The following is a 10,149-nucleotide window of genomic DNA, read 5'->3' as shown; positions in this document are numbered from 1 at the left end:
AGGGGTGAGAACTGGGAGGGGGAGGGCAGAATGGGCTTTGGTGGAGGACTATAGGTGCTTTGGCAGTGGGAGAGCTATGGTGACCACAGCTGAGGGAAGAAATCTCATACTGTTAAAATACTAACAAGGATGTAAAACAATGGCAATACTTAATTAAAAATGAAATAAGAAAACTGTCAGAAAGACCAAATAAAACAAATCCCCAAATTATGACAGAGTCAAATACAATGGTGAGATAAAAATTCAACTGTGGGAAATACCTAAATATCAAATGTTTCAGCCTTCATGGATCCCTTTACTGCCTGAGAACATGTGACTTTAGAATTTTGTTCTAAACTTGTTGTTATGTTGCATCTTTCTTTCACCCCAAGTCAATATATTTGCTCGCCTCCTGAGTCCTTTGAGCTATCCTGTGCTATCTTGATCTCAACTACAGTTTCTCAAACTTAGATCAATGTGTCTTCTCTTCAGAAGTCTTATAACCACAGTATCTGTTCTGAATAAACCCCCCCCACACACACAAATAGGATATTTTTCCCCCAGACATTCACAAGCTAAAGAAAAATTTTTATTTTCACCTTTCTACCCATATTCAATGTATACCACTATTTATTAAATACTTCCTGTATAAAAATATATTTTCTAGAGTACTGAAGAAAGAAAGATGACTACCTGGGCATACAATTTAAGTATTTACGCACAAACAAAATTAGATCACAGCTAACTCCAAATCAAAAACTTTTATTTTTGTTTTGGGTTGTTTTCTTTTTGTTTGGTAAATCTCATAAGAGTCCAAAAGTGCTTTTGACTTCATTCACATTTGATGATGGTATCAATGAAGAGAAGCATTTCTACATTTAAATGATATTCTCTTATAGCCATTTTTTCCTCACCTAGATACAATATCCTCTATAATCTAAATACATATTGCATATATGGTTACAAACGTGGGTTATTTTCCAGAATGGTCTGCTACTGTACAAGGTGAACTAGATTACCCTTAGGAACAAAACAAGTGAATTGTAGTTACCGTAACCATAATTTTCTCTTTTTCCTTTGTGACTGGAAAACCAGGGTTCTTGGAAGGACATTTCAGTGATACTACAAGAGGCAAAGTCGGAGCTACAGGGCATTTCAATAGTTTACAGAGACAGAAAATTAGATTATTTGGAAGGTGAAGTTTAGGGTAAGTTTACATAATTTGTAAGCTTTAATAGTGCAAATACATGATTTGTCTCAAATGCTTCCTGCATAGTACATGCAACTGTTCACATTTCTTGGGGAAAATAGTGTAACTGTTTTTATTTATATTAGTAGTTGCCTAGATGTTAAGACTGAAAAAATGATGGCTTTATGATGTGTAATATGTGAGTTCAAATAATAGGCAGGAAATTCATATATACATAATGGAACATTACATATATATATATATACAAGTTCAAGTGTATATATATACTCACACACACACACACACACATATATATACACACAAGTATATATACAAGTTCATATATACATAATGGAACTTTACAACTGCAGTATTTATTGGAAAAATAGTTTCTGTGACTTGTCTAGGCATAGTTACTGCTAAACATAGGGTTAATAACTATTAAAACATAAATATATCTTGTGAAACCATCTTTTCAGTGGATAATCGTCCCCAAATTTTTAATTTATATTTCTCTTGCATACTAACATCAGTTTAGACACCACAAAGAATAAAAACTCAAATTGTATTTTATTCTCTATTAGAACTAAAAATCAGAATTTCTATAAATTTAGTTCCTCCTACTCAGAATCTACTGAGAATTGTTTAAATTGTCCCACTTATTGTGTGATTTTGACAACTTTTATGTCTGTTGATGTTATATCTGTCTGTTTTGTGTTTTGAATTTTTCTGTCATTCATTTCCCTCACTTGTATATATTGGGGCTGTATCCAAAGAAACAATACATTCTATTTATATGTCAAACGACAGTAATGTTGCTACTCCTAATAGATGTCTTTTATTTTCCAGATGCTTTGTATGTCTTTTTAATTCTAACAATCTCAGAGCATTAAACAAATAATATGATTCTTGGTTGCCCTAAGGAAATTACATAGAAAATACATTGAAGAGTTTCAACAATAAGTTTAATATTCAGAGACATTAGTCTTATTTCTAGAAAAAAAGACCTGAAGAAAACTTCCAGATATTCAAATGACATACAATGTGTTTGGTGAAGTAGAAACACTTTCCTCCTCCTTCTCTCACTCCTGCTTCTATCTCTAAACTGTGATTTATGCCGGGTTCAAGAAGAGAACTATGAGCTGTAGCTTGTAACCTACATATAGTTGTCAACACCCAGCACTTTTTGGTGAGTGTCTATACACAAAGAAGTAAGATTCAACTACACGATTAGAAACTTTAAAAAGGATTTTATTATATTAATGCCATCAAATAATCAGTTTTAATTTACCTTTAAGCCTATATAATTTCTAGAGCATTGCTTTGATTTAGTCATAGAAAAAAGGCTGGTGTAATTTCTTAACTACCGCTGATCCATCCCTGGAGAATATCATGGAAATGCAGAACTGTGTGGATCATCACAACTCCTTGGTTTACAAGTAATCTATTAATTAACCATCATCATCATTCTGAAATCACTATATAGGTTCTTTCTGTGAGCTACTGATGTCCTAGTTTCTATTCATTTTTTAAATGCATTTAGTTTTGTAAAAATAAAATATGCACAATAATTTTTAAAATTAGTACAAGAAACAAGAGTTACCTGTAGGACTGTTGCCTTGTCAGAATGTATCATCTGAATCAAAACTATAAAATAATTTTTTAAATTTTTATTAAAAAACTAAAGTAGAAAGTGGTAACAAAAAAACTTACAAGTCTATAATCACAGGTGGTGAATTTTTTCTTAGAAAATGATACAAAAAAGACAAAAGAAGTGAATAGCAGAAGTGAATAGCACAGCTAATAAGGCTGATTTTATAGATAGATATATTACTTTGATACACCTAAAGCTTATGTATTTTGGAAAAAACTCACAAAATTGATAAACTCTAGCCATAAGGGGTGAGGTTCCAGTGACCTGGAACCAGCATCCTCCATCCCTCCTGACCATTGGAACCAGAACCAGCAGTGCTCCAGGGGAGGCCCTAGGACCACCCCATATCTCACAAGGCCCCAGTAGCTCTGCCCACCAGGCAAATACCCAGATAAAAGCAAGAGGAGGACTCACACACAACAAAATCCCCAACAACAGCACAGTAAACCCAAAGCAGACAATGGGGAGAAAGAAAACTACAAAGGGCCTAGCAAGTCCTCAGGGGAACAATACAACTCAGAGAGAAAACAAATATACATATAAAGAGAGGGAGAGGGTTTTTTTTTTTTTAACCTATCAGACATAGAATTCAAAATTGTCATATTTAAAAAAATTAAAGAATTGGAACAATACAAAGAAAATGCAGAAAAACAGTTCCAACCTACATGAAAACACTTAGAAAAGGAAAGGAACGCTACAAGAAACACAATGAACAGAAGATCAAAACTGAAACCTTAAACAAGAAAATAATGGAACTGAAAATGTAAAAAGATGAATGGAAGACGTAATAACTGCTGCAGAAAGCCGTGGAAGTAGAATAAACCTAATAGAAGAATGAATAAGTAATCTCAAAAGCAAAATAAGGCAAGAATCAAGATAGAAAAAGAGATATACTCAGGATAAAGGATGAAGAAACACTTCAAGAATTATAGGACACCATGAGGAAAGGAAATATAAGTCATAAGCATCCCAGAAGTAGGAGAGAGAAAGGAACTGAAAAACTGTTCAAGGAAGTAATGGAATAAAACGTCCCAAAATTTAAGAAGGAACTGATCAAATACAAGAAGCAAAAGAACACCAAAAGCCACCTAAATAAAAGGTGACCTACAGAAATTCACATAGTAGTAAAACTTCTAAAAGTTCAAGACAAAAACAAAATAATGAAGCTGGTGAAGGGAAAGAAACAGATGACCTATATGGGAACACTTCTTAGGCTAAAACTGGACTTCTCTGAAAATATACTACAGGCAGGAAGACAATGGAATGACATATTCAAAATACTACAACACCAAAAATGCCAGCCAAGAATACTTTATCTTCAAAGTTCTTCTTCCTGTATGAGGGAGAAATAACGACATTCTCAAACAATGAAAATCTTAGGGAGTCAAGTAAAGTCCCACTCCAAGAAATGTTAAAAGGATCTTTAGGATTTAAAACAAAGAGAGGAATAAATACAAAGAACTAAACAAGGAAACAGAACCACAAAACTAGGAACAAAATGGCAGTAACACATTTACATATGAATAATCATAATAAACATCAATGGACTGAACTCAGCAATAAAATATATAGAGTATACATGGATTAAGAAATAGAATCCAAATTCCTGCCACCAGGAAACACACCTAAGTTCCAAGAATAAACAAAGAGTGAGGGGATGAAAAAGAATTCTGCAAGCAAATGGAATCCAAATGAAGGCAAGAACAACCATACTTATATCAGATAAAATAGACTTCAAAGATTGAAAATATTCAAAAAGATAGGAATGGACACAATATGGGAACAATACAACTGGAAGACCTAACAGCCATCAATATCTTCTCACTAAATGAAGGCACACCAAATGAAGGAGCACCAAAATACATCAGACAACTACAATCAAATCTGAAAACAGACATTGGAGAAAATTTTTACATGTGTGGTTGGAGACTTCAACACCCGTTCTCACCAACGAACAGATCAATAAGACAGGCAATAAGTAAGAATGTAATCACACTAAACCAAAAACTAGACCAAATGGGTTTAATAGCATTTATAGGGCACTGCACCCCATAAAACTGAATATACATTTTTCTCAAGAGCTCATGGGATATTCCTCAAGACTGACCACATATAGTGGGTCACAAAACCATTATAGTGGGTCACAAAACAAGCATCAACAAAAACATTAAGACTGATATGAAAAGTATCTTCTCTGATCATAAAGGCACCGAACTAGAAATCAACCACAAAAAGAAAACAAGAAAATACTCTTATATGTGGAGAATGATCAATACACAACTGAATGACCACTGGGTTAATGAGGAAATCAAAGAAGACATCAAAAAATACCTTGAGACAAATGATAATAAGGACACAACCTTCTAGAATGTATGGGTCACAACAAAATAGTACTATGAGGGAAGTATACAGCAATAAGGCCTACATTAAGAAACTAAAAAGAGGGGTCTCCCCGGTGGCGCAATGGGTTAAGACACAACCTATGAAGCTATCCACAGCCTCTGCAGCACGAGTTCGATTCCTGGCCCACCAGGAAGCAATCCACATGGCACAGCAGACCTCTCCTGACTCGCCTGCTGCTCCCCTCAGCAGTGCACTTCAGTCAATCTGCCTGTTCTGTTCCCTACTCTGTCTCTGGTGAATCCTCTCACCCCCTGCATCTCTGACCTGTACCCCAGCTCTTCTATTCATAAATTAATAAATCTTAAAAAAACTAAAAAGAACCTCTAAAACCTTGTCTCTCATCTCAAGGAACTTGAAAATGAATAAATGAATAAAATAACATAATGGAAATATGTACACATATGTATATATCTATTTATACACACAATGAAATACATATATATATATATATATATATACACACACACTAATGAATACCATTCAATGATCAAAAAAAGATAAACTCATGACATTTATGGCAACATGGATGGAACTGAAAAGGATTATCCTAAGTGAAACAAGCCAGAGAGGAAAGATAAATACCAGACGTTGTCACCATTTTGTGGAATATAGAGAAACCAAACAAAGGATCAGAAAAAGACAAACTAAAATCCATCCTTGAAAGCTGACTATAGATCTGAGGCATCTCGATGGGGAGGGGCAGCAAAAGGGTGAGGGATAGTGGTAGAGGAGAAAATGCAGGAGGGTAGGGAAGAGCACAATGGATTATGGTGGAGGTTTACCGGTACTTTGGTGGTGGGAAAACTGTTGTTAGCAACTCCATTGCTAATAAAACACAAATGTCATGACCAAGATGCAATAGATTATTTTCTTTAAAGATGCAAGAAACCAAACAAACTCACTCAAAGAGGAAGAAATAGCCTAAATAAATCTGTATGTGTTAAAGAAACTAAATCAATAATGAGTAAATTTCCAAAGCAGAAAAAGCCAAAACCAGATAAGTTCACTGACAGATTCTATGAAATATTATTTAAAAGGAAAGTATACCAATTTTCTGTAATCTCATCCACAAATAAAAGTTTAATTCACTTTATGAGGCCAACATTACCCTGATGATAAATACATGCAAATACATTATAAGAATGGAAAACTGCAGACCATTATCTCTCCTGAACATATATACCATTTCCTCAGTGAAATAATAGCAAAATGAACCCAACAATGTAAAAAGAAAACTACATGCCACTTCCAAAGGTAATTCAACATTTGAAAATAATATAGTCCATTACAACAACAGGCTAATGAAGAATAATTATACCATATCAACAGGTGCATAAAGAGCATTTGAAAAAACCCACCATCATTCATAATAAAAAAAAATTCTCAACAGCTAATAGCTAATAGAGGGAGAACATCTTAAATTTCATAAAGAACATTTACAAAAAGCATGAAGCATACATCATTCTTGATGAGAAACTGCTTCCTTTCCCCATATATTGGGAATAAGGCAGGATGACATCTCTCACTCTTTTTCAATATTATATTGAAAATAAAATACCAACCATTTTCAAAGAAATGCCTGACATCATAGATGGGAAATGCTTTGAAAAATTCAACATTTTTTTCACTTTGAGTTTGTTAAAATATCCCTTTAACTGCAAATAGCTAAGTCAAATCATAAACACATACATTTCTGTCTTAGTGAGGCTATTTGAAATAAATTACAATGAATTAATTTAATAGTTCTCTGTTAATATCCTACCATCTCCACCACATTATCTTCACTATAAGCATTATCTCATCTAATGAGCTATCTGTGAATAAAACATTTCGAAAATTCAACATTTGTCACAATATTACATCCTTTGTATTAGCTATGCCTCCACTACTGTTGATGTTTAGGAATTATTACCTTTGTTCCTTAAGCTAGGTATTCTGAATTAGTCATGACACTTCGAATTTTTACTTAAAATCTGTTTGTTTTTAAGTATTATATTAAGGATAAAAAATATTAAGGATAAAAAGTAAATGTATGTTGTGATGTTTAATGGCTGTTGACATGAACCCAGGGTTTGAACAGTGTCAACTTTCCTTTAGTGTTTGCAAAATGAAGTTGAGTAGATGAGATTGAAAATTTCTACACTACCATTAAAAAAAGGATAATGCTGGACCTCCCTGGTGGCGCAGGGGGTTAAGCACCGCACTATGAAGCAATTCACAGCCTCTGCAGCACAAGTTTGATCCCCAGCCGGCCAGGGAGCAACACACATGGTGCAGCAGACCTCTCCTGACTTGCCTGCTGCTCCCCTCAGCAGTGTACTTCAGTCAATCTTCCTGTTCTGTTCCCCACTCTGTCTCTGGTGAATCCTCTCACCTCCCCGCATCTCTGACCTGTACCCCAGCTCTTGTATGCATAAATAAATAAATCTTTTAAAAAAAGGATAATGCTCCATAAAGAAATACATTGATTCATCTTACTCAAATACCCTTCTATTGAAGCCTTTGTCTTAAAAAAAAAATCTAAGCCTATCTACAAAATTATAGCCGGGTAGATATTTGAATATAGAAAGGGGAAGGACTGCTGCTCACTCTTAAGCAGTGAACAGTGAATGCTGACTGGGAAGTTCAGCTAAATTCTAAGTTTCAGAGCACAGAAATTACTAGTTTAAAATGCCAAAACATTCTGATATTTTCTTTTCCAAATATTTGTGTTTTCCCACTGTTGTTTGTATTTTAAACACAATGGCACTCAAATCAGTGCTGAACTCTGATGTGATAAATTGAGAGAGGCAAGAAGTCTACATATGAAATCATGAAACAGCCAGAGCCCACCAATGCTAAACATGTCTTTGTACATATAAAACAAATGACTCATGACTTCAGAAAACTTGCTAACTTCGTGATAGAATCAGAATTAGAATACAATCCTCCTGATCCCTGGTGCAAACTTTTCCACATATCAAGCTATTTTCCAGATTTGCATACCAAGTATTAGCTTTCTGTGAAATAATTTTTCTCAAACATTTAATTTCTGAGTATTCTCTTCTCCTCTCTAAGGCAAAGTTACCGTATTTCCCTCCCCTCACTCCCTCTACCACAGTTCAGAACAGAACATATTATTGAGGGACATCACACTTCCTGCCCCATTTACTTTTCTTTTAAAGGTGTTTTCAACTCAGTGCCTCACTACAAGGTCCTCCCTATAGGGCAACTTGAGTTGTTTCCGCAGCATGATGGCTGGCTTCCATGAGAACGAGTGATCCGAAAAAGATCAATGCAGAAGCAACAATACTTAAGTTCGCTAATCACACATAGTCACACACTGTCATTTTTGTAGTGTCCTATTGGTTACAGGTGTCAGTTCTGTTCAATGTGGGAGGATACCATTCAAAGACATAAATACCAGGAGGCAAGAATCATTAGTAGGGGATCTCCCTAGAGACCGGCACAGGGTCAGAACTGCTGTCTTCACTTACTATGATAGCATATTAAACTAAATAGTAGTTAATAAATGCTATTTTGTAAGTGAGTCCATAAAGCTGAATTACCTATGGTATATTTATATACCAATTTCTTCAAATTCCAATAATCCCTTGAAAGGAATAACAAGATTTAGATTTTATATAAACAATGTTGGGGGGGCAGAACTAAGATGATATTTATATTTTTAAATTACTGGAAAATAGTCGAGATAGATACTATTTTGTGACATATGAAAATCACAGGAAAACTAAATTTTAATGTCCATAAATAAAGTTTTATTGGAACACAGCCAATCATTCATTTACATAGTTTATATATGCTTTCATACTATAACAGTAGGGCTGAGTCATTGCAACAGAGACTATGTGGCCCACAAAGTTAAAAATAATTACTATCCACTCTTTTGCAGAAAAAATAACATATTGGCCTCTAATATATTTCACACAATGCTTAGTTTATAAGAGACACTCAATCAGTTTCCCCCAAATATAATACAGGTTACATTAATAAATCAGATATATATTTTGGCCTCTTAAGCTTTTTTGTTGAAGTGTATTTCCCATAGAAATGTGCGTTACATGGTGGCTAGATTCTCAAAATTCCCAATAAAAGCCTACTTTACCCACAAACTATACACAAACTCTTTACACAACTTTTTCAATTCCTATTCTTTGTAAAAAAGATTAATTTATGTATGCATATAAGAACTGGGGTGTAAGCCAGAGGTGCAGGTGTGGGGGTTGAGAGGATTCACCAGAGAGAGTGGGGAGCAGACCAGGCAGATCTACTGAAATACACTGCTGAGGGTAGCAGCAGGCAAGACAGGAGAGGTCTACTGTGCCATGTGGGTTGCTCCCTGACCAGCTGGGGATGGAACGCCTGCTGCAGTGGCTGGCGATAGCTTGATAGCTTGAATAGCACTGTCTTTAACCCCTGGTGCCACCAGGGAGGCCCCAATTCCTATTCTTAATCATTTCATTTTCCTTTTGCAAAAATCCTTACACCCCTAGTGTTTATGTTTTTTATCCTTCATTTAGTGCTGACTAGACCTATGATATGCTTATAGATAGAAGCATGTTTGTAGCTAGAAAAAAATGCACTCTGAGGAAATTATCTTCATCCTTTTATTCCAGGAATCATCTCGGGTAGTCTCAATGTCCACATGAATGACCCATCCTAAATAATCTTTAACATGATATCTATATAATATTAGGTGATTCAGAGTGAAGCATTACTTTGTCTACATTCATTCTTTACAACTAACACCATTTAATTATCTTTGCGCTCTTTATTCCTATCTCAGACTTCTTTTTTATTCTTATTGATTAAAGGTAAAATGGAAGCATGCTAAGGGAATAATGATAAATAATGAAAAGATAGTCAATATTTATCACTTAAAATGTGAGAAGAGACTACATTAATACATTGACATAGCAAAGTA

The sequence above is a fragment of the Talpa europaea genome, assembly GCF_964194135.1.
Source record: "Talpa europaea genome assembly, chromosome: X".
NCBI classification, from domain to species: Eukaryota; Metazoa; Chordata; class Mammalia; order Eulipotyphla; family Talpidae; genus Talpa; species Talpa europaea.
Note: the sequence above shows the minus strand (reverse complement) of the source record.